Genomic DNA, 25,864 nt, shown 5'->3' with positions numbered 1-25,864 from the left:
GGTCATGATTTCCATCATCTTCTTCCGGATCTGGAGGACCTGCTGGTGCTGAGCATAAGAGGTCTTCCGTATCCGATTGTTGCATTTTTTAGTAAAGCCAACACAGAACAGCCGAAGCAAATGACGGTATTCTTGACATCAACATGAGCTTCGATCATGGTCTGCCATTTTTTGACCATGGAACACATTTTATCATGGGTGAGGTCCATGCCACGGAAGTTAGGCAGTTTTTGCCCTGAACATCTACAGTAATTAGCTTGTCTTTCTAAAGGCAACTTCATCATTCTGCAGATCAACAAGGCTCACTTCAAACATATGACCTCTGGGCCCATCAGATGCAATTTTGGTTCCTTGAGTTCTGGTGATGAGTGTTTTTCCAATATTTCTTACGTTGAACGTAGCTGGTGCCTTCACATCATACCAGTCTTTTTTGGAAAATAGATCAACCACTTTCTTCTTGATTCCTTTTTTGCCGCCTTTCATAAGGCGCTTGTTCTTGCCTATCGCCATGGTGTTGCTCAGACTTTCTTATTGAATAAAGCAATAAAACAATTCTAAATTACCTAAGATTTGTGACTTAACAGTCTTGTACCATCAAATTATGATACACTGCCCATATTCAAGCTTATATATAATCAAAACAAGTGGTTACCTTTTTAGTATATTTGTAGATACACTGAAAAATCTTCATATCTCAAGCATCTTTTCTCACTGACTCATGTTATAAAAGATCATATCCCTTAGAGTCAAACTACCTATGTTCAAATCCTGGTTTCTCTAGTTGTATGAAATAGCATTAGTGATTAGTATCTCGGTACATCAGTTTCTTCATCTGTAAAGAAAGAACAATAAAACATTGTATAAATTAGTGTAAAATTTGTATGGACTAAAATTTGTTTTAGTTCATAGTTAGCTGCCTCCAACACTGAATGGCAGGCAGAGAAGAAATAGCCATGCATGGTATGGCAGAGAGGAAGCAGCAAGTCTCCCTTTCCAATTTATTCCATCTAAACTATGAGCCTTAATTATCAATAAATGTTAACTGCTGTTTTAGTTACTTTCTCATTCCTGGGACAAAATACCCAACCATCAGAAGTTAAAGGAGGAAAGGTTTAGTTTGGCTCACAGTTTATAAAGGTTTTAGTCTATAGTTAGCTGGCTCCAACACTGAATGGCAGGCAGAGAAGAAATAGCCAGGCATGGTATGGCAGGGAGGAAGCAGCAAGTCTCCCTTTCCAATTTATTCCATCTAAACTATGAGCCTTTTGGGTAGTGCCACCCATACTCAGAGTGAGCCTTTCTATTTTCTGTGCCCAGAATTACACACACCAGGATGCAGCTACTTCCAAAGAGCCCTACCTGTAAACACATGATGCTTTTGGGAGACATTGAGATACAAACCATAATAGCTGCTATTGTTGTTATTACTAATAACTTGTAATATTACCATTACTCTTATAATACCATTACTGTTTCTTTTTTTGAGACAGGGATCTTATTGTGTTACCCAGGCTGGTCTTGAACACCCGGACTCAAGCAATCTTCCCTCCTCAGCCTCCTAGGACCTTGACATTGGTACTAAAATCATTATTTAGAATGAAAATATATCTCCAAAAGCCATGAAAATTTGTTAACTGGTTGGATAATAAACTTTTAGAATCTGTTAATCTTATATAAATTCGTCAGATAACTTAGCACCTCTTATTACTATTTCTAAGAAAGTGATTTCATCCAGCAACATTAATTTATAAGAAAGGAAAGTATAAAGAACAGCAGGTTAGGATTACAGACCTTTTTTTACCTACTTCCTTGAAATATTATCTCCCTTGTTACTGCTTTCTTTTTATGTTCCTTTAATGTGTTTAAATTTTCTTTTAATCATTTATTTATTTATTTATTTATTTATTTATTTATTTATTTGGTACAGGGTCTCACTATGCAGCTCAGACTCATAGTGATCCTCTTGTCTCAGTCTCCTCAGTGCTGGGACTTTATAGGCATGCACTACTATGCCAGGTTTCAGTGGCCAGCACAGTACACCAGGAGTTCCAGGGTTGGCACAACACACAGTACCAGGGATTGAACCTGGGTCCTTGCACTTGCCAGGCAGGTGCTTAGACCACTGAACTATCTTCTGAGCCCCCTTTAGCCTGATATTTTTCTAATTTGCATTTTTTAATCATCTATTTTAGATCATTCCTTGGATATTGAAAAAATATCTTGTATTGAACATAACAAAACTAAGTTTATAATTGCAACTTGGTCTGCTTCCCATATCTCAAGGAATGATATAACAGGCCACTTATTCATACAAACTAAAAATATTTGTAGTTTTTTATCCCTTCCCCTTATTGTTTTCAAATGCCTAAGTCCAAATTTTTTACAGGCAGGCACTTCCATCAGTATACTAGCCATTTGAAACTTTCAGTTAGAAAATAGTTTACTCTTTCCTAAAATGTTGATTTCCCATCTCTTCTGGAATTTAGATGACTCATCATTATCCTGTATTTTCCCCAGAAGGCTTTCTGTTACCTCCCAAATATGAGCAAGGTGGCCCTTTGTTTTTCTCTAGTGCTGTTTATCTTCTAAACTTTATTCCAAGCCTCCTTACAAAATAGAACTTTTAAATCTTCTTTACTGTCTCCTTACACTTCACCCTAATCTTTTTTCAACACTTCATCTATCTTGTTTCCTGATGTTAGTCACAGAATCTAGCCTTATGACTCTAATAGATGGGCTACATAGGTGAGTGAGTAAATAATGAAACAAAGATCTTGGCCACGCAAGAAATAGCAGAATACATGAATAACAATCAGAATAGAAACAGGAAGTAAGAGCAAAAACAATCTGCTTATTAAAAACACTGTTTTTCTTAACTATCCCTTTTCTTTAATTCATTACATGTTTTCACTTTGGTCCTTATCCCTTCATTTTTCTCATTAGTTCAGCCCAGGTTAAAGACCTGTTATTATCTCTTTTCTGCAAGATATTCTCAGACTTTTCAGTTCTGATGTTATGTCCCTTAATCTATCCTACATATATAGGTTTCTTTTAGTTAATTTCTTTGCATCATGCTATTAAGAAACAAAGTTTTCTTTTTTTATGTTTCCCAGAGAAGAGAATTTTGAACTAATCGTTGGCAAAGTATGCTTTCTCTGTAGATTTTATTTTCAGAATTTTTTTTACATTTTCTCTAATAACAATCTATTTCTTTATCTTCTTTTTTTAATCCTAATTTTATTTATTTGGTACAGGGTCTCACTGTGCTGCTCAGACTCATAGTTATCCTCCTGTCTCAGCGTCCTCAGCACTGCAACTAAGGCATGTGCCACCATACCACCCAGTTTCAGAGGCCGGCACGGCCCAGGGCCAGCATGGTATGCAGAACCAAGGATCGAACCCGGGTCCTTGTGCTTGCCAGGCAAGCACTTAGACCGCCAAGCTATCTCCTCAGCCCCTGCTCTATCTTCTTGATTGGCATTAAGTATCAAACAGGGCCAGCCTGATAGCTTAGCAGACTAAAGCACCTGCTTAGGCAGAATGCAGCAGCCAGGGTTCTATCCCCTGTGTGCCATGCTGACCCCGCCCACAGGGCTTGCTGAGATGTCGACTGAGACTGGGTGTGATGGCCCGCACCTATAATCCCAGCACTTGGGAAGCTGAAAACAGGAGAATCACTATAAGTCCCATCTATGTAGTGAGACCCTGTAGACCCTGTCCTAAATACAGAAAGAAAAAAAAAAGTATAGCAAACAACTACTTATCATCACTTAGTCTTTCTTTTTTAATAGGTTGGCTAGTTTGTTTGTTTGTTTGTTTGTTTGTTTGTTTGTTGAGACAGAGCCTCTCTATGTAATGCAAGCTGGCCTTAAACTCATTATGTAGCTCAGGCTGGCCTCAAACTTGCAAATGTCCTTCTGTCTCAGCCTCCAACTGCTGGGATCACAGGTATGAATGCATCATCACACCAAGCATGACAATCTTTCTTCATATAGCTAAAAATAATTAACAGTTGACTATAAAAAATTTATTGAGTGTTAGAAGCACTGACTTTCTCATTTATCACCTAGTGAGCCAGCATGATTTAGAGGCTTGAGTTCTACTGAAAACAAGAGAATGGAGATAGCTTGCCCTAGCAGCACAAGCCCTGCAGTGCCAAATATAGATGCCAGCACCTCTCAACCCAGTCACAAGGACTTCTCAAGAAGGAGGGAGACAAATGGACCATGCATTTGGTGTTCCCAGCTTTTTGGAGGGTTGCCCAGGAGATTGGATTTTTGTCTTGCCTAACTGGTGCTGACCAGGAGCTGGCTGACTGTCTTAATTACTTTTTTATTGCCAAGACAAAATAACTAACGCCTAAAGTTAAAGGTGAAAAAAAATGATCCCCTGAAGCTTTGTGGGTACATCTAGACATAACCATAACATTCCCTTGGCCACCCAAAGACTCATGCACATCCCTTTACACAAAAGGCATTTAATCCATCTACAAAAGTTATCAAAGTCCTAACATTTTCAGCATTGCTGAAAATCCCAAATCCCAAGTCTCCTTTGAGATTGAAGGCAAATTTAGCTGCAACTCCTATAAAAATTAAAATTAAACAGGTTAAACACTTTCAGTATTCAATGGTACAAGATGGACATTTCCATTCCAAAAGTTACAAATAAGGAGTTACAATGGAATGAGACCAAAGCAAGTACAAAATCTACCAGGGCAAACACTAAGTCCTGTAATTCCATATCCAGTATCTGAGGCAAACTGTAGCAAGATAAACTCCAAAAGGCTTGTGCTACCCCTATAGCACTGCTGGAAGTTGTAGCTCCCACAGCCTCTCTTGTGGGCTGGGTCTGCCCTTTGTTGCAGTTTTCTGCAGTCTCCAGTGCACCTTTGACTTCACATAGCTTCACACATTGCATTCACAGGGGCACACCACCTGACCCTTGTACCCCCACCCCACCCTAGGCCTTCTTCTGAAATCTAGGTGGGAGCCTTCCTAACCTAACTCTTGTATTCTGCAGGCGTCTAAAGCCAGAACCACGAGGATGATGCCAAGGTCTGCTACCAGCTGGAGTACTATCCAGGTTTCATTCTCTCTTGGCTGTAGGGGTCCAGTGCCTATAAAACATATCCCAAGGAACAACTTCCCTAGGCCACCACCATTCTGGAGCATGGTGTTCTGAGTCTCTCAAGGTGGAGTCATGCCACTTCTTGTGATATTCTCACCTATCTCTCCTATTCTCCTGTTCCTTCTCAGAAATCAAGATCTCCTCTGCTCTATTTTTGCAGCCCACAGCTTTCCTGGAGCTTCCTTTCTGTCTAAACTCAAAGCATTTTAAATCATTCTCCTTGGGTCTTTTGTGCTTGATTCTCAACATACATCTGACTGAAAGCCCCCAACATTAACTTTGCCACCTCCTCAACGTTAGACTGCCTTGGAATTTCTTCTCTAGACTAATTACTCTTCCACCCTTACTTTCAGTCTCAGACAAAGTCTCTGGACATGAGCGAAATGTAGAAAAACTATCAAGGTATAGCATACACTTTCTGGAGTCCAGCAGCCAATATAGTCCTTCTCAGAAGAAATCTCCCAAGCCTAGTCTTTACTACATCAGCTCTGTCAGCCTTCTGACCTGAGCTCTGTTCAGAATCTCCCATCAAGTATAGCCTACACTTTTCCAGCCCTACTTGTTTAGCTGGCATCTCTGAACCTTTCCAAAGTCTACCCACAAGCCAATCCTAAAGGATCCTGAACCACATAGTCAGGTATACTCATAGTAATGACCTCACTTCTCTGGTACCAAATTGTCTTTTTTTTTTCCCCCCGAGATAAAATACCCAGTGCCCAAAGTTAAAGGAGGAAAGATTTATTTAGCTCACAGTTTGTAGAGCTTTCAGTCCCAAATGGGCTGGCTCCAACACAGGGTGGCATCCAAGAGGAGAAACAGTTCATGGAGGGCAGGAGGTAACAAAGCAATAAGGGATGACCACAGCCCTTTCTGTCCCTTATATCCTATCCAGGCTACATGGGAGAGGATGTAGGACTCCCTTAGTCCTAGTGCCCTTAGTCCTAGTCCTACATAGTACCATGAATCCATCCAGGCTCACACACTGCAGACCCAGCCCCCTCTGAAATAAGCCCCACTTAAGGCCAATGAGATAGCTCAGCAGACTAACTGCCTGCTTAGGCAAGTGCAGGGACCAGGGTTCAATCCCCAGCACCACATACCATGCTGGCCTCACCCCAGCTCCCTGAGCCAGGACAGGCACACACCTATAATTCCAGCGCTGGGAAGACTAAAAACAGGAGGATTGCTAGGAGTCTGAGCTGCACAGGGAGACTGTACCAAATACAAATAGATAAAAAAGCACCACCTATGACCATATTTCTTTGGGAGACATCTAAACACAGCCATCCATACACTGACTTTGAAAGCCTAAGGGGAAAGGAAACTAAAAAACATGCTGCAACTTCAGGAAGCATGCAGTACTATAGGCAAGCACCACAGAGTAATAATTATAAGCTTCTCTAAAGGAAACTTGCAAACCTTTGAAGTCATATCCCTCAAAAAAAGTGTCATCCCATCCACTCTCAGGTCTCTAACTAGGCTAACTGATGAGTGTCTTTCTATATACAAAACGGGGAGATGTAGCTGCTTTCTTGAATGCATAAAATTCACCAAGAAACAGAAGTTACATCAACAATTATGGAAAGATGGCCCAAGAAAAAGAACAAAATAAATATCCAAAATCAGGTTTTTAAAAAATCAGTACTCGAAGGGAAGATGGCTCAGTAGAATAAGTGCTTCCCTGGCAAGCGCAAGGGCCTGAGTTCAATCCCCGGTTCCGCAAAATAAATAAATAAATAAATAATCAGTGCTCTACAAAAGGACAGGAGGAGATAAATACAATATGAAAACAACACATGGACAAAAATAAAATATCGATAAAAACATTAAAACTGTGAAAAGAAATTGAATTATAGATCATGAGGAATATAATAACTGAATAGAAAACTTTACTTGAGGATTCAACAGCAAACAATAAAGCAGAAGAAAGAAGAATGGAAACAGAAGAGCAAAATAGAAAAAAAAAAAAAAAAGCAAAGAAAAATCAAAGAGACGTATAAGATGCCATCAGACCAGTCAATATTTAATTCCTGAAGAAGAGAGCTTATGTGCACAAATAATGACCCAACACATCCCAAATCTATGAAAAGATTTGGAGTTTTTTGTTTTTATTTTTGTTTTAGTACAGTGGATCAAACTCGGGACTTTATGCTTGCCAGGCAGGCACTTATGCTTGCTAAGCTATCTCCCCAGCCCTAGAAAGAATTGTACATCCAAACTCATGAACTCCAAAGGAATACAACTAGGAAGACTCCAAAGAGGCCCACACCATACATGTTATAATCAAAGGTCAATAGCCAAGGACAAAGGGAAAACCTTGAAAGGATCAAAAAGAAAGTGACTAATTACATACAAGGAAACATCTGTGAAAATAGCATTCACTATCTCAGCAGTCCTTTAAATCCAGACAAAAAACCGATATTTTTTTCCATAATTTTATTGAGAAACAAATAGCAGTGAGACAGTTTCAAACCAAATTGGTAGAACAGTTTCAATAATTAACACATTGCATACATTCTTCCTAGTGATTATTTGCTGTACAATATGTGGACATGATATCCTATTTGCAAACACAAGACTGATATTTTTAAAGAGCTGAGGAATTTAAAAATTCTTTTGACCCAGAATACTAAGTCCAATAAAATTGTCCTTCAAAAATGATGAAGGGGCTGGCCAAATAGCTCAGCGGGGAGGCGCAGGGACCAGGGATTCGCTGAGATGGCAATTGAGACTGGGCATGGAGGTGTGCGCCTGTAATCCCAGCTCTTGGGCAACTGTAAACAGGCAGATTACTAAGACCCTTCCCTAAAATAAAAAATAAGGAAGGAAATAAAGACTTTCTCAGATAAACAGAGGGAATTTATCACTACTAGGCCAGATTTTAGAGAAATAATCAAAGGAGGGCCGGCCACATAGCGCAGTGGATTAAAGCACCTGCTTAGGCAGAGGCAGAGACCAGGGTTTGATCTCTGGTGTGCCATGCCAGCCCTGCCCCCAGGGTGCACTGAGATTGCAATTGGGACTGGGCATGGTGGCACGCGCCTGTAATCACTGCACTTGGGAGGCTGAAAACAGGAGAATCACTACAAGTCCGATCTGTGTAGTGAGATCCTGAGACCCTACATTAAAAAAATAAAATAAACCATTTCTCCTTAAATTGTGGGTGTTGAGTACTGTGTCTCAGCGATAAGACAGTGACTTCAGACATGAGGTGTTTCTTTTAAAATACATGAGTGGTCAGGATCTATTTGGAATATTTACATCTTAAATCCCATTGATATTAAAATATGCAATTAGATTTTTTTGTTTTTAGGGGCCAGGAAGATGGCTCAGTGGAATAAGCTATTCTCTCTCTCTCTCTCTCTCTCTCTCTCTCTCTCTCTCTCTCTCTCTCTCTCTCTCTCTCTCTGATACCAGAAATAAACTCAGGACCTTTTACTTGCCAGGCAGGCGCTTATGCTGCTGAGCTATTTCCCCAGAAAGCTCTCTCCAAACAAAACAAAACAAAACAAAAAGAAAATTTTCACCAAATAGTAAAGGCTATTCTGTATATCCCGTGGTAGAGTTTGTGGATACAGAAAGGGGATCTGGGATGAAGGAAGAGGAAAGAGGAAGTAAAAATGATTTAAGGTATGATCTGTATACAGTAGTCCCTCACTATTTTACAGTTCAACTTTTGCTTACTCACTGTTTTGAAAGTTTTCAAAAAATATTAATCTAAATTATCATGGATTTTTCACTATATCATAGGATTTTGCAGTACTATACAGTATTATATGTTGTTAAAATTATGTAGGTTTACAAGCTTTAGAAAATGGTTAAGAATATTAGAAGTGTTTTTAAAAGTGTGAGAAAGGTTGTGAAAGAATGGAAAGGGTTTATAAAGCCTTAAAATATATATAAATAGTAAAATAAATACAATGTTGCTATTTCTCTGATTTTCACTTATCATAGGGGTGTCTGGAACGTATGTAACCTGTGCGATAAGTGAGGGACCACTGTATCACTATATGCGATGTGTACATTACCATACTAATTCCCCAAAATGTTATTATTATGTATCACAAAAAGACACCAATAAAAATGTTATTATAGGGTTGGGGTCATAGCTTGGTGGGATAAGCACCTGCCTGGCAGGCTCAAGGACCTGGGTTCCATCCCCAGTACTTCATGCCGTGCCACAGTGCCAACCACTGAAACCAGGTATGATGGCGCACGCCTGTAATCCCAATGCTGGAGAGGCTGAGATGGGGATCACTACAAGTCTGAGTTGTGTAGCAAGACCCTGTAACAAACAAATAATAAATGAATAGGTTTTTAAAAAAAAAAATACTATTATATCTCTAAAGGTAGAGCCTGAAAAGTACTTCTTAAAATCCATTTCAAGCATTAACAAATTAGCTTCTGTAGTGCATTGAGAAAATGAACTAAAATGAGCTCAAAGTCATCTTTGCAGTTATAGGTATGTATCAGCTGAAAAGTATCATTTACTTTTATAAATCTTTATAATACAACATTGTGTGGTTTCTCATATTCCTACATATAAGCACACAGGCTTCAACTTCCAGAATGCCTACTCTAAATATTAATATCAATGACAAGTAAAAAGGCAAATTTTAGCTAATTTTTGTAAGATATAAACACTGTTAGATATGACTGGAAAGTATGTATGCAGTAAAATTAATTTCTCTAGTTGAGAAAGGAAATACTAACAGATGATCATAGTGAATGAGGCATTCTCTCCCAAATATTACAGATGAGTCAGTATCAATGGTGAAAACAGAATTTTAGCTTCTAAGGTATTTTGCACATATATCTATATAGATAGATACTGTGTTATTCTTTATTCTGTATTCATTTGTCACTGAATATAATCCAGGTCTTTCTATAGGTCTAAAAAGTAACATTAATTGTACAACTAACTCTGATAGGAGGAGTGCTACAGTTTAAAAAGAGTAGCAAAGTATGATTTTAATTATTAAGAGAAAAGTAAATCAGTAGTTGTCTTATATAATAGTAACAAGAGTGACTTTTTCTACTTTTCTATATTGCTCAGATTCAACAGTGACTCTCTGTCACATAAAAATGTATTAAATTCTAGCTAATTTGAAATATTTTCTTAGCCAACAACAGCTAATATCTTCCAAAGTCATAGTTCAAATATTACAGATTTTAAAGAAATATCTTAACAAGTTATGCATCTAGCTTAATTGTCTTTAGCCATCAAAACTTCTGCCACTCTAAATTTTAGAATGTTCAGAGTGACATGCTAAACCTTTCCTTTCATGCTAGACATGATCTGACCTTTCTTTCTGCCTTTGCTTTTAAGCATACAAAAGTTTTAGTAATAAAAATTTCCAATCAAACTATGATTTCTTCACACACCTTACAGTATTTTTGTCTGGCTTTAGTATATAGTAATGCTGGCTTCATAAAAGAAGTTTGTAAATGTTTGTACCTGTCATTGTTTGGAAAGATTTGTAAAGGATTTGTATTAATTAGTCTTTAAATCTGTGATAGAATTCTCTATCGAAGCCATCTGGTCATGAGTTTTTTCTTTGTTGGGATGTTGCTGGCTTCCAAGTTGATATCTGCAGTTATTAGATTTCCATTTCTTCATGATTTGGTCTTGGTTGATTGTGTATTTCTAGGAATTTATCTGTCTCTTTAGCGCATCCAATTTATTGTTATATAATTGTCCATAGTACTATCTTATAATCTTTACCTCTGCAGCATTAGTTTGAAGGGTCTACTCTACCATTTTTTATTTTTCTCTTTTTTTTCTTAGTGTAGCAAAGGGTCTACCGATTTGTTGATATTTTCAAAAATTCAACTCTTTTGTTTCATTTTTTTCTATTCTCTATGTGTTTACTTTCTTTCTACTCTTTATCATTTCCTTCCTTCTGTTAATCCTTGATTTAGTTTGTTCTTTATGTCTGTGTGTGGTGCTGGGAATTAAACCCAGGATGTTGTATGTACTAGATGAGCACTGTCCCACTACCCTAGACTCCCAGACTCCTGACTCCCTTTGAGATAGGGTCTTACTAAGTTGCCCAGGTTGTTCTAAAACTCATGATTTTCAGTGTTCCTCTTGTTCAGCTTCCTAAGTAGGTAGCATTACAGGCAGGTATTACCACCACCAGCTAGTTTATTCTTTTTCTAGTTCCCAAAAATGTTTGCAAAAAATGTGCATTCATGCTGTTGCTGTTGGTAGAATGTTCTGGGTGGAAAATTGTTTGCATTGAGACCTTTCTTCCTCATTAATATAGACATGGTGGTGCATGCTTGTAATCCTAGACATGGTGGTGCATGCTTGTAATCCTAGCATTCTGGCTGTCTGAGGCAGAAGTATTCCAAGTTTGAGCCCAGTCTGGGGTAACAAGATCCTGTCTCAACAGACACAACAAATAAAAAGGGGAGGTTAGTAATAGCTCAGTGATAATGCCCTGAATTCAGTTCCCTTTGCTGCTAAAGAGCCAGGGAGATAGCTCAGTAGAATAAGCATTTGCCTATCAAGCATAGGATCCTGAGTTCAATACCTGATGCCACAAAAACAAAGAAGCAAGCCTACTGCTGCTAAAACAATATTAGTGTTCATTACTGTGAGCTTTCCTTTTACTTCTGCTTTTGTTGCAACTAATAAGCTTTAGCATGCTGTGGTTTTGTCTTAAAATATTGTCTAATTTTTACTGTGATTTTTTTTGACTCATGGGTTAAGAGTTTGATATTCAGTCTCCACATATTTATGTTTTCCAGTGTTTTTTCTGCTCTTTTTTTAATTTTTTACAATTGTGTCCGTAAATGATAACTAACAGATTACCATTTTCTAACTTTGGAAGGTTTTTAGCCTACCATGTGATCTGTCCTAGTATTCCAAAAATGTTTGCAAAAAATGTGTGTTCATACTGTTGCTGTTGGTAGAATGTTCTGTATATCTTAGGTCCAATTTGGTCTATAGTATTCTTCAAATTATCTGTTTCCTGACTGATCTCCTATCTCATTGTTGTACTCATTATTGAAAGTAGGATATTAAAATTTCGTACCCTTGTTTCATTACTGTTTCTTCCTTTAAAATTCTGTTAGGGGGCCGGCAAGATAGCTCAGTGAACTAAAGCACCTGCTTAGGCAAGCTTAGGTAAGCGCAGGGACCATGGTTTGATCCCCAGCACCACCTGTCTTGCCAGCCCTACCCCCAGGGCAAGCTGAGCCAGCCACAGAGTCCAGGTGTGGTGGTGCACACCTGTAATACCAGCACTGGGGAGGCTGAGCACAGGAGGGTCACTATGAGTCTGAGCTGTATAATGAGACCCTATAACAACCAAATACATTAAAATAAACATAGAGCATGGGAGACAACTCAGCAACATAAGAGCCTGACTGGCATGCACAAGGTCCTGAGTTCAATTCCAGTACTGAAAAAAGAAATATTTGCTTCATATATCTGGATTCCATGTTATTTGGTATATTTATACTTATTATATCTTCCTAGTAAATTGAACTTTTCATCAATATAATATCATTTTTTGTGTCAGATGAGACATTAAGTGTTGGACCTAAAGCCTATGTTGCCTAAATATGGCTGCCTTGTTCTCTTTTGGTAATAAGCTCCATAAATATCTTCCTCTAGCCTTTCACTTTAAGCTTATATGTGTCTTTACATCTAAGGTAAGTTTCTTGAAGATGACATATAGCTCTATCTTGTTTCTTTTCGTTTTTTTTTAATTCTTGAGTCACTCAATGTCTTTTGACTAAGGAGTTTCCTCCATTTGTATTTAAAGTAATTACATTACTGATTTTTTAAAAAGTTAGTTGTGTTATAACTTGTATCTACTTTGTTCATATTTTTCTGTTTTCTGTTTCCCTTAGTGTTACTGACATTCTTTGATTCCTTTCTCCTTTTGCCTGTAACTTCACTAGATGTTTTCTTTATGATTATCACTTGTATTAAATAAAATATTTAGTAGCTATACCAATCTATCAGTTCTAAAAAAAAAAAAAAAAAACTACTGTTACCACCCTCATTGTTTTTGATGTTAGCAAATGACTTTTATGTTGCTTATCCATTCACATGCTTCTATAGTTATATATGTGATTATCTTTTAAACCATATACCAGAATTAAAAGAGCTTTACATGCCACCATTATGGCATTACAGAGTTCTAAATTAATTGTCTTGATTAGTTTCTGCATTGCTCAGACAAAATACCTGACCACAACTTAAAGGAGAAGTTTATTTTGACTCATAGTCCAGGAGTTTTAGTCCATTTAAGGAGACTTAAACACAGAAATGACATGTTGGAAGGACCTGGATGAAGGCTAGCTGCTTACATAATGGTAGTCAGGCAGCAGAGGAAAAAAGAAGAATCCAGGAAGGCAGATATAATCCCCCAGATCACCCCCCAGTGACCCACCTCTTCCAAGCCAACTCCACCTCCTAACAAAACATTCAGCTCAAAATCCATGATCCCATAACTCTCCAAAGCCAGGCCCATGCGCATATGAGGCTTTGGAGGTACATTCCTCGTCTAAAACTTAATGTCTCACATGTAATGTTGTGTTTCTCAGTGCATCCAATCAATGGTCCCATGAGGTCAACTTATCCCATTGCTGATGATACTAACTACAATCACTTGGCTAAGATGGTGTCTATCACGTTTTTCATGAAAAATACTATTTTTGATTTAAAAATACTGCTTTGTGTTTAATGTCTTGGGATCTGCTTTCATACTAAAGAATTCTGTTGTTTTTCTTGAATCTTTTGCCATCTAATTTAATATCTACTAATGATTTTTCCCTCAATAAATTATTACTATGATGCTTGCGATTATAGTAATAATCTACTTCCAGCATTTCTTCTTTCATCAATTGGCATTCTGTTGAAAAGAAAAAATTGTTAGTAATTTTTATTTATATTATTATGTGCTCATAAGTTCATATTTTCATGTTATCAAATAGACTAGAATCTATTACTATACTTGTTGTTGTTGTACTAGAAAGCATATTCAAGCCTTGTCCTTGCCAGGCAGGCACGTGTGCTGGTGAACTAAGATGGTGTCTATCACGTTTTTCATGAAAAATACTATTTTTGATTTAAAAATACTGCTTTGTGTTTAATGTCTTGGGATCTGCTTTCATACTAAAGAATTTTGTTGTTTTTCTTGAATCTTTTGCCATCTAATTTAATATCTACTAATGATTTTTCTCCCTGGCTACACTAATTTATTTTTTTTCTATTGCACCAAATTTATTTAATCAGTCTTCTATTTTAGATGTTTGAGTGATCGTTTATTTATTATTTTTTTTTTACTGTTGGGGAACATTTTTTTTAGTAATTTTATTGAGAAATAACAATGAGACAGTTTCAAAACCGGTTACTACCACAGTTTCAATAATTAACACATTGCATATTGTTATCTTCTTACAGTTATTCATAGTACAAGATGCAGACATGATATCCTGTCCAAACACTATTGGTACAAATCTTTCTTCTCACTGAATTAAGAGAAAGTAGCTGTATATGTATCCTAACTATTTTGTATATACAGATACAAATGGTCATTCATTTTTTATCTCAATTTTTAATATTAAGCTAATTGGAGTACATTTAGTGGGTGAAATACATTTTTTAAATTTCATCCTTTAAATTACAGCCCCAAGAAATCAGTTCACTTTTGAGCATCATAACTCTTTATGGAGCTAAGAGAATTCTGTTTCTTTTCTATTCCAGTGCTTTATTCTCAGGGTTTCAGTGGACTCTTTCCTCCTTGCCAGGTCATCTTCATGTTCCTCCTAAAAATATGGAATACTTCATGAATTTGCATGTAATCCTTGTGCAGGGGCCATGCTAATCTTCCTTGTATTGTTCCAATTTTAGTGTATATGCTGCCAAAGCAAGCACTGGTCATTCATTTGTATCCCCTTTTTTTGTTTAGTTTTGTCAGAGAAGGATATTCCATTGTCGTTTAAATACTGTAGGTGCATGAATTCACAAAATATTCCAATATAGTCCACTAGTCCATAATAGTAGTGGGTCATCCGCAGGACTGGCAATGTCAGAAGTTGTTGACCTGAGCCCTTTACAACCCAGCATACCAACATGACTTCACTCCTTATAACTCATTATTTTACCTTTCTGCTGGATGGTTAACACCAAGATAAAGCAAGACCTATATTACAAGAAATATAACGTACTTGTATCTCATAAAGTCAGTCAAGTCCCCTCAGGATTTATCCTGAAAGCCTGTACCTCACTTTGCACATCCTTTGTCAGTGTCAGCCATGTGGATGAGTCACAGCCATTGCTTGACCAAATTGCTCTCTGTGAAAGTCTGAAAGAATGTTTCTCTCCGTTTGACCCTCCTTAGGCACACTCTACATCATCGATCACATTCCTTTGTGGCCCCATCATCTCCTTGATCAGAAAATTTGGGACACAAGTGAGTTACATGATGTTACAGTATAGGTTCTCCTATGTCCTGAGTCTTCACTGACCTTGAAAGGCTAGGGTCAAAATGTTGGCTGTCCTTGCAGCCCTTCTTTTTCTCTAATTTTTGGTCTACAAACTTAGGTTATTAACCCTCCAGAAGAGAAGTTTATTATTACCTACAACATATGCAGTTGAGTTTAACCTCATTATCTGTCTGAGTATCAAACATCTTAGGCATAACATGAAACAGGTATTTTCCACCAAGTATTGATATGTTAAACTTCAAGTCCCTACAGAATATGAATTTAAAAAGTTAAAAAATATTTTTAAAATATGAGTAAACAACTGCATATTTTTACACAGAAATTTAGAAATCTAACCATATACAGCATTGTACCAGGACAGTCCTGTGACATTTTTTTTTCTAGTCACTTTTTTTCATTTATTACCTTTTTTTTTAAACAAACATTTACTTGAGAGACACTATGGAAATAATTGGTATGTCGTGACAAGCAGTACGTCTTTAGAAGACCAGAATGAAAGGCATTCCAAACATGACCCTACTATTACACATTGCTATCTTCAGTGCAGTTGCTTACTTCACAGTTATCAGCATATATAGTTAGTCAGGGTTAGAATCCTACCAATTAACTGCTAGTTTCGAAAACCTGCTGTTGTTTCTCAGGATCAAAGCCTTACCCATCTTGTGTGTATAAATGTATGGCTTTGCCCCTGTCATGTTTCCCAGCTTTTCTCCTTGCCCTCTCTTCATTGTCTAATCCTCAAGTTCTCACTTTCCTTTTAATTGCGTTGTACCTTTCTATTTCTATTTCTGTTTCTTCTTTTGAGTTCTTATACTAGGGAGACCATAGGATATTTACACATGTGGGTCTGGTTTATTTCACTTATGAATATATCTTCAAGTGGCAGCCACTTAAATATAAAGGCTCCGAATTTATCATTGTTTATAGCTGAGTAATACTCCATTGTATAAAAATACCACATCTTTATCATCCATTCTTCAGATGACGGGCATCTTGGTTGTTTCCAAGATATGGCTATCACAAATTGTGCTGCTCTAAACATAGGTACATATATATCACTATGATATGATGTTTTTGCTTCCTCTGGGAAAATTCCCAGTAGGGCGATAGCTGGCTTGAATGGGATTTCCAGTCCTAGTTTCTTAAGGAGTCTCCACATTGATTTCCATAATGGTTGTACCAGTCTACATTGCCACCAGCAGTGGAAAAGGGTTCCATTTTCCCCACAGCCTCTCCAACATTTGTTGTTAGTTAATTTGTTTATAATAGCCATTATTTCTGGGGTAAGATGATATTTCAGTGTTGTTTTAGTTTGCATTTCATGAATGGTTAGTAATGTGGAGCATTTTTTCATATATTTATTTGCTTCTTTAATTTTGTCCTCTGAGAAGTGTGTGTTTATCTCGGATACCCATTTCTGGATTGGGTCTTTAAATTTTGGGGCCCTAATGTTTTTTAGTTCTTTATAAATTCTAGAGAGCAGACCTTTATCTGAGTGCTTATTAGTTGAGATTTTTTTTTAAATTTGTGGGTTATCTTTTCATGTTGTTGGTAATTTCTTTTGACATGCAAAAACTTCTCAATAAGAAGAGGTCCCAGTTGTTAATTCTTTCAACTATTACCCATGTGATTTGATTTTTGTTCATGAACTCCTTGCCTATCCCCATGTCTTCAAGAGTTCTTCCTACTTTCTCTTCCAGGAGATTTAGTGTTTCTGGTTTAATGCTTATATCTTTAATCCATTTTGACTTTAGCTTAGTGCATCATTATACACCTGGGTCAAGTTTTAGTTTTCAGCACATAGAGAGCCAATTTTTCCAACACCATTTGTTAAAAAGGCAATCTTTCTTCCAATAAGCATGTTTGGCCCCTTTGTCGAAGATCAGGTAGCTGAGTGTGTTTGTAGATGCTTCTACATCTTCTAATCTATTCCATTGATCCTCAGGTCTATTTTGTTGCCAGTACCATTCTGATTTTATCACAGTAGCCTTGTAGTATAATTTCAAGTCAGGAATTGTAATGCCTCCTGCCTTGTCTTTGTTGCCCAGGATTGCCTTTGCTATTCTATGTCTTTTCTGGTTCCAAATAAATTTTAGGAATGATTTCTGTAGATCTGGGAGGTTTGTTGTGTTAGTTTGATAGGGATTGCATTAAATCAGTACAGCAATTTTGGAAGTATGGCCATCTTGACTATGTTGCTTCTTCCTATCCAGGAGCATGGAATATCTTTCCATTTTCTGAAATCCTCTAGGATCTCTTTTTTAAGAGTACTGTAGTTTTCCTTGAAAAGATCTTTGACTTCCTTAGTTAGATGAATTCCAAGATATTTCATTTTCCGTGGTGCTACTGTAAAAGGTATTGTTGTCTAATTTCTGTCTCAGTGTGTTTGTTATCTGTGTAGAAGAATGCTATTGACTTTTGGGTATTGACTTTATAACCTGCTATGCTACTGAATTTGTGTATCAATTCTATTACTTTCTTTGTGGAGTTTTTTGAGTCTTCCAAGTAAAATATCATGTCATCTGCAAATAATGATAATTTAACTTCTTCTTTACCTATTCTTTTTCCTTTTATTTCTCTTTCTTCTCTAATGGCACTAGCTTATGATTCCAGAACTATATTGTATAGGGGTGGTGATAGAGAACATCCTTGTCTTGTACCAGATCTGAGAGTAAAAGAGTCCAGTTTTTCTCCATTTAGAATTATATTAGCAATTGGGTTGTCATACATAGCTTCTATCAGATTAAAGTAGAAGCTATCTATTCTAATTTTCTGTAGGACTTTGAACATGAATGAATGTTGGACTTTGTCAGAAGCCTTTTCTGCATCAATTGAGATGATCATGTGGTTTTTAGATTTGGCTCTATTGATATAGTGTATTACATTTATAAATTTGTGTATATTGAACCATCCTTGCATCCCTGTCATGAATCCTACTTGGTCTTGGTGTATAATCTTCTTGATGATTTGCTGTATTCTATTTGCTAGGATTTTATTGAGGATTTGTCCCTCTATGTTCGTGAGGGAGATTGGCCTGCAGTTCTTTTTTTTTTTTTTCCTGCAGTTCTCTTTTTTAGTTGTGTCTTTCCCTGGTTTTAGTATCATACACTAATTTATTTTGATGACCAATTTATACCAGACTTGGTAAAAGGCAGCCTCTTTAAGCTTTCTCTGAAGTCCTTTGGACCTTTTCCGATCACTATTTAAGAATTTCCTAACTTTAAAAAAAAATGTGAAGAAAGAGTAGTAATTTCCCAAGGGAACAAAAAGTTGAGAGAAAAGCTATTCTAAGCAGAGAAAACATCTTTATGGCAGAAAAATTTGAAATCATATTATATATTCTGATAATTTAATAGTAGCAGTTTTCTAAGGGATATAACAATGAATGATGTGGCTGAGAAGGAAGCAAGGAAGGCTTTTCTATACTAAAAAGTTGAATTTTTGTTCTGTGAGTAATAGTAAACTATTATCTAAATTATAGAGATAATATTTTATGAAAACAATGCCTTGTTTTATAATCTTGTTGTACAAATATCCAAAATACTTTCATTTACTATTTTTAATTCAGTTCTAGAAAATTACAATCTTTTCAGTGTGCCAAGTTTTCTCTGTAAGCGTGTGAGACTTATTTTGAATAATCAAATAAATGAACTGTTAAAACTATCAAATTGAAGATGATATCACATAATTTTCAGCTAAACAAACTACCACATAATCCTGAATATCTCAACTCTACTATTGCTGGTGCTTTCCTAGAGCTTTGGCAACAATTTCTCTTAATTGGAGAGGTTTATATGAAAGACCAAATGCTTTGTACACCTGAATTGCACATTCTTAAAATTACCAAAAGGCTCTAACTCTAACCTAAATAGATTGCTATGAGATGTCAGAATCTAGCATAGCACAGCCAGGAGGCTGAGAAGCAAAGGGTGGATCCTTGGAAGAATACACACTCCTTCCAGGCACAATGACATGTGCTTGTAATCCCAGTACTTGGGAGTGTGAGTCTGGAGGATGGACATGAGTTCAGGGTCAGGCTGCATTCCACAGTGAGTTCAAGACCAGCCTGAACTACATAGTTAGACCCTATCTCTCAAAAAAGAAAAGAATACACCTGCAACCACCTCTTAACAGTGCAAGCTCATCAGTAGATAAATATCATGCTCCCTGATTCAGTCAACTTCCAAACATAAGTCTTTGGGAGGACATTTTAGATCTAAACCACAATACTCATTCTTTTAAAGAGCAAAGTTTGTTCCTGAAGTTTTGATTTAATCAGTGAAAACCTTCATGAATATTTTGTTCCTAATATAGTCTGTTCTATGATCTGAAAGTATCTTTTCTCCATTTAGTTTTAATTTATACAATGTATTTTCAAATCAAGATGAAACATTGTACATTAAAAATCAGTAGGTTAAGAAGGATACATTTGAAGTGAAAGAAATAATTTCATTTCTATAAACAGTCCTATTTCAAGATGGTCATGCCACAAGAAGTTTCCTGCTACATAAGTACTTCCTTTTTAACCCTGCTCCATAGAAATACATTTGTACTTTCTGGATACTTCTGAAGACCTTCTATGTCATAGATACTAGTATTTAACCTTGTCTTCAGTGATGGCAACCCTGAGTAAACTCATTCTTTTTGTATCACGTGTTTTTAGTGATTCTGTTTCCTAAAAGACAGGAAAAATCTGTAACATTTTAAGTACTCTCCCTAAAAACATTCTCAACTGAAATTTAATTAACAGTATCTCTGAACTGAACCAAAAAATATTTTTAAAAAACAGTTGTTTTAGCTTTGGGCAGCTTGGTTTATTAAAGAAAATGCTAGCATTAATCTATGGCTACTTTAATACTGTAGCATTAATTTTGTAAGTCTACTTAAAAAATTAAATCCATTGCAGAGGACTCCTATCAATTTAAATTTTAATTTAATTTTAATATTAAAATTTAAATTTTAATATAATTTTAAAATTTTAATTTTAATAATAATTCAACCCATCATGCTTAATTTAGATTAGGTGGTTTCTTGTATAAAGAATGTCTAGATAGATTCCTTTTCCTCTACCTTCACCCTGAATCCCATAAAAAGACTTTTCCTCTTTTTTTTTTTTTTTTTTGAGACAGGGTCTCAATATACAGTTTGTGCCGGCCTTAAATTCACTATATAGCACAAGCTATCCTCAAACTCAAAGTGATCCTCTTGCTTCAGCTTCCCAAGTGCTGGGATGACATGTGTGGGCCACAACACCTGGCAAGATCTCCTATTTTAAGACAGTTTGTAGAGCCTTTTCACAAAATTAACTGAACTCATATTATCAGAAACAACCATATCTCAGCAAGTAATTTTACCACTAAAAATTAAATATTCCTTAGAACTTTATCATTTTTTCAGTAGCACATGTGTTTTATTTTGTTGGGTTTTTTTCAGTATGGGTTAGTTGATGAAGCCAATCCCTCATAGATTCTCTCTCTGTTCATATTCATTTGTAAGGTAGCTATAAGGATATATCTGTGGTCATGAAAAAGTTCTTTAGGAAACATATTTTCAGTATTCAAAATGTGAACTTTCTTCTCAGTATTACCTACATTCCTTTTGAAGATTCTTTTTTCCTTTCATACTTTGGCCTAAATAGATTCTCTGGACCACTAATAGCTAGACTATAATTCCCACCTTCAAGAGACAAAGAACCATGCTTTTCTTTTCTTTTCCTCCTCCCCCCCCCTCAAAATTTTTCTGCTTTCTCATACTTCTATGCTAGATTTAGACTCAAGGAGAGTGTTGGTGTGAGGGAAAAGATTTTTGATCTTTTTTTCTGTTGATTTTTTCTGATGGCTTGAGATAGTAAAAAGGCTTTCAGATTAGAGTTTGTAAATAAGTCAGATGTAATTATTCATAAGTTTTCTGAAGCTTTTATTTTGAAGCTCCTTATAAATCACTGGCATCAGCTTCAAAAATACCTGACATTGTTTTTTTGGTTTTGGGTTTTGTTGTTGTTGTTTGTTTGTTTTTGTTTTTTGGTTTTTGGGGGTTTTTTGGTTTTTTGGGGTTCTTTGGTATTTTAGGGAAGGATCTAAGGGTCTCAGGGTCTCACAGCTAGATTGGATTCGTAGTGATCCACCGGTTTATAGCCTCCCAAGAGCTGTGATTACTAGCACTGGCCACCACTCCCCATCTCAATTGCAGTCTCATTGCGCCCCGAGGGTGGGGCCAGCACTGCAGAGATCAAAATCCCCACCCCACCTCCATCCCCACACACATACAGCCCCTGGTCCTGCTTGCCTGCAGTTTAATCTGCTGAGCTATTTGGCTGGCCCTTGTTTCTGTGTTTTTGTTTTTGTTTTTGTTTTGGCAGAACCAGACATTGAACTCAGGCAAGTGCTTATTCTACTGAGCTATCTCCCTGGCCCCCCCTTGTGGTTTGTTCGTTTGTTTGCTTTAAATGGAAGCAAAAATAACTATTTCCTTACTAGATTTACTTTAGAAAGTATTCCTTCTAAAAATGGACTTCCTCCTTGCACTCCTTGGGAGGCCTGCAGGAGAGCCTGTGAACTATGTTTGTATATTTTACATTCTTGACCTGGGCTCTGGCTGCTGCTGGTTCAGTTCAATGTAGCTCCCAGGGACAGTTCCTAGAGCATTGTTTGTCACCTTTCAACTTGAAAATGAGAGTGCCAAACTTATAGCTGTCAAACTTTTTTAGCTTTAATCTTCAATTAAATAGAATCTGTTTTTCTTTTTTTCAATCCTGGGAATGGAAACCTTATACATACTAGACAAGTGCTCTACCACTACGTACATCCCCAGTCCTACAGTGAAACCTTACATGAATATATAGTCATCCTGTATTTAAGGAGGGGTAGCACAGAACTAGGTATGTTAAAGATCCTATTTAGTCATTGTTTTCTTTAACAAATACAGTTGTTTTCTGTTTGTTCATTTTATTGTTGTATGAAGCAAGCAAGTGGCAAGCACTGTTTTTCCCTTATTTATGGAAACAAGTTAGGTCTTCTGTATTGGTGAAGTAGCTGACTGTGTGATTTGGGGTAGATCATGAATAGGAAGAAGCCTCCTGATACACAATAGGTGTTCAGCATATTTTTGTTGGAAACATATGCACACATTACATACTCCTTTAACTGCAGATGAGCCAGATAATTACAGTAACCTCCTTTATGACATTCCTTTCAGTTACTTTATCACATTTGCAAATAATCCACTGCTACTTAACCCATTAATATCCAAGTGTTAATTTCCAATAGTCATTTTGCAATATATAGCAATTTTGAAATATATTATGTCCCATAAATATAATTTTTTATTTCTCAACTAAAAATAAAATAACTAAACTCTCAACAGCCAAAAAAAAAAAAAACCCCAAATAATCCAACTTTAAAAGGGGGGGGCAGGGAGATGGCTCAGTGGAATAAGTGCTTCCCTGGCAAGCGCAAGGGCCTGAGTTCAATCCTCAGTTCCGCCAAAAAAAAAAAGTGAGGGGGGAAATGGAAAAACAAGGAAAAAGTGGTGGAGCAGTGAGTACCAGTAGTTCAGCTTCTCCAGGGCAAAATGCTTAGAGTCTGAAATGCAACAGCTGCAACAGGAGCCCCACGTGAGCGTAGGGCACTGGGGACTAGAGAAGAACTGACAGAAAAGAAAATGAGACTAAGTGACGCATAAGAAATAGTGCACTGGCATGGAGAGCAGCAGTGCCGCTAAGAAGCCAGTGAAAGCAACAACTTTTCTGACTACAAGCAGATCAGATCTGGACTAGGAGAATTTCATATGGTTGGGGCAGCATTAAGAACACAGACTAGTTTCTCCAGTGATCCTCCAGTCAGCTATTGGTGAGTTCTGGTGGAACTGGGAACATAGTCCCTCAGAACAGAAGGGGGTGGGCAGGCATCACCATTTCATCTAGCAAAAGACTCGTCAGGGGTCAAACTTCAGTCCAGAACAGACTCCACTACCAATTTCCGAGAATGGAAGAGGGAAGGACAGTCCACTTAAGGTAGATTACCAGCAGTTGGACAACAGACGCGGGGGAATTCCACAGAGAATTAGAGGCAGGGACCACCCAGACTCTGCTTCAGCTGAGCAGTGGCTGCGACTCTGGTGAAGATTTGTTTGCACCATTACCAGACCTCTAGGCCCAACACTGCTCTAAGCGTGGACTGCCCTTGGTCTTCTAGTCTGAACAAGACATGCACTACCTGAGTTCTTAACATGAGAAGCAACCACAAATCCAAAACAACTGAACCTTTTTTTTACAATAAACTATTCTTTACTTGACTACTATTCTCTGATTTTTCATTCATTTTTCATTCTCATTGTACTTTTTAAATTTTTTTATTTTCCTCCTTCTATACATTACTCCCCACATTTAGTAGGAACTTTATAGCATTCTATTTTAAGATAAAGTTTGTGTATCTGTGCTTTGCCTATCCTTGTCTGGTTTTGGTGTTTGTTCATTTTGTTTTTTATCCTCCCAATGTAGTTTTTGAAGGGTAAGGAAACTGTCCCCTGTTCATTTATACTCCCTCCTACTTTACCTATCTCTCACTGTGTGACCTCTTTCCCTTGTGCCCCTTTCATTCTCAGTTTTACTTTTTGCCACCTTACTTTTCAATTAACTTCTTAAACTTTTCTCTAACATCTATATCAAGCAGAGTCTTTCCGCATCTCCACCTGTCATTACTAATTTTGTACAATCTTCCCTGTTATCCCAGTATATGTCCTTAACATCAGTAGGACCCTTTAACCTTCCCTATACCCCTCTTCCCATACCACAGAGCAGAGGACTTAAGGAGAAAAAAAAAAATTTTTTTCTTTTTAGTTCTGTTCTTCTCTTCCCCCACTTTGGCATTGCATAAATCCCTGGGCTTCCGATGGTTGACTCTATAAAACTACTCTTTTTTTAAATGTATTTTAGTACAGCGTCTGCAGGATCTTGCTACATAGATCAGATTCATAGTGATCCTCCTGTTTTCAGCCTCTCAACCACTGGGATTATAGGCACGTGCCGCCACACCCGGACTCAGTTCTCTGCCGCCTTCTCAGCATGCCCTGGGGGTGAGGCCAGCACAGCACACTAGGGATCGAATCCGGTCTCTGTTCCTGCCTAAGCAGGCACTTTAGTCTGCTGAGCTGTCTTATAAAACTACTCTTGAATGCTGTTTTTTTATCAGTAGGAAGAGACACAGCCAACGATAGTACATAGTACCAGTGGGTTAAGGCTTGGGTTGTTATAATGTTTACATGACAGCTGTAGATTCCTTCTCTAGACTAAAGAGAGACTTAAAACAGGGTCTTGTGGCATGTAATTTCACAGCCAGCCCTGATAGATGCCACTATAACAGATTAGCCTGTTATCGCTGTAGTTGAATTGATTTCATAGGATTAATTCTGACTCAGAGGACGACTGAATGCCAATGAACTTACCTGCCAAACCCAACATTACACCCAGGGAGAAGGCCAGCAAGTGTTCTTAACCCTAGATCACAGGTTCAGTTACACTCTGTAAGAATGAGTATCTGCCTCCTCACAGAAAGAGACACTGAGTCTGAGTTAACCCCAGCTTTGTAGCAGCATGACCACAGGAGTAACTGTGCTTTGATCACTCAGACTCTTTGGTAAAGAAGTGACTGGGGAATCATACATGCAGTGGCTCATTGAAATATCTAATCAGTATTCCAAGTTCACATTTTATTGGTTTTTGTGTGTTTCTTGAGTTATTTAATAATGTGTGGTTACATACTCTTACAATTTTGTGTATGCATATGAGGTTGTTACACTTGTATGTAGAATGGAGCTGTCACTGACTCCGATTTGATAGGCATCTAGGGTCTCTCCCTCATCAAGAGAATAGACAAAACAGCAGAAAGGGTAACTGCAAGGACTATCATATAGAAAAGTTATAAGATGGAAAAATAGGCACTATTACAAAGTAAAGCAATTCTTGTGGCAAAACATAGGGACAGAGACAAAATTACTTAAAGTCAACAATCTAAGTAGAAAATACTAGTTCTGGACATACAAAGCTGAAAATAATTCACAGGGAGGCAACATTCTACTAAAAAGCTCCATATAAATAACGGAACATAGAAAAAAGGGGTATATAGATGAATGTCCATTTTGTATCTGTGTATTCAAAGTGGTTAGGATAGATATATAGTTACATTCTCTTAATGAATAGAATGATTTGTTCTGATAGTGTTTGTGGATAGGATATCATGTCCGCATCTTGTAAAGCAATTAACCACTAAGA

At 37.2% G+C, this 25,864-nt stretch overlaps 1 protein-coding gene and 1 non-coding gene across 2 annotated transcripts in view; one reads left to right on the top strand and one right to left on the bottom strand.

Moving 5' to 3' along the window:
* Gphn (gephyrin) overlaps window positions 1-25,864 on the top strand; it is an 837,950-nt gene that overhangs the window by 605,952 nt on the left and 206,134 nt on the right. The gene's annotated exons all lie outside the window — the stretch shown is intronic.
* On the bottom strand, window positions 14,919-15,025 carry LOC111813385. Its single transcript, XR_002818664.1, has one exon. It is a non-coding gene; the product is annotated as a U6 spliceosomal RNA (small nuclear RNA).

Source organism: Octodon degus, unplaced genomic scaffold, assembly GCF_000260255.1.
Source record: "Octodon degus isolate 3935 unplaced genomic scaffold, OctDeg1.0 scaffold00007, whole genome shotgun sequence".
Taxonomy (NCBI): Eukaryota; Metazoa; Chordata; class Mammalia; order Rodentia; family Octodontidae; genus Octodon; species Octodon degus.
Note: the sequence above shows the minus strand (reverse complement) of the source record. Positions and strands in the feature narration are given on the sequence as shown.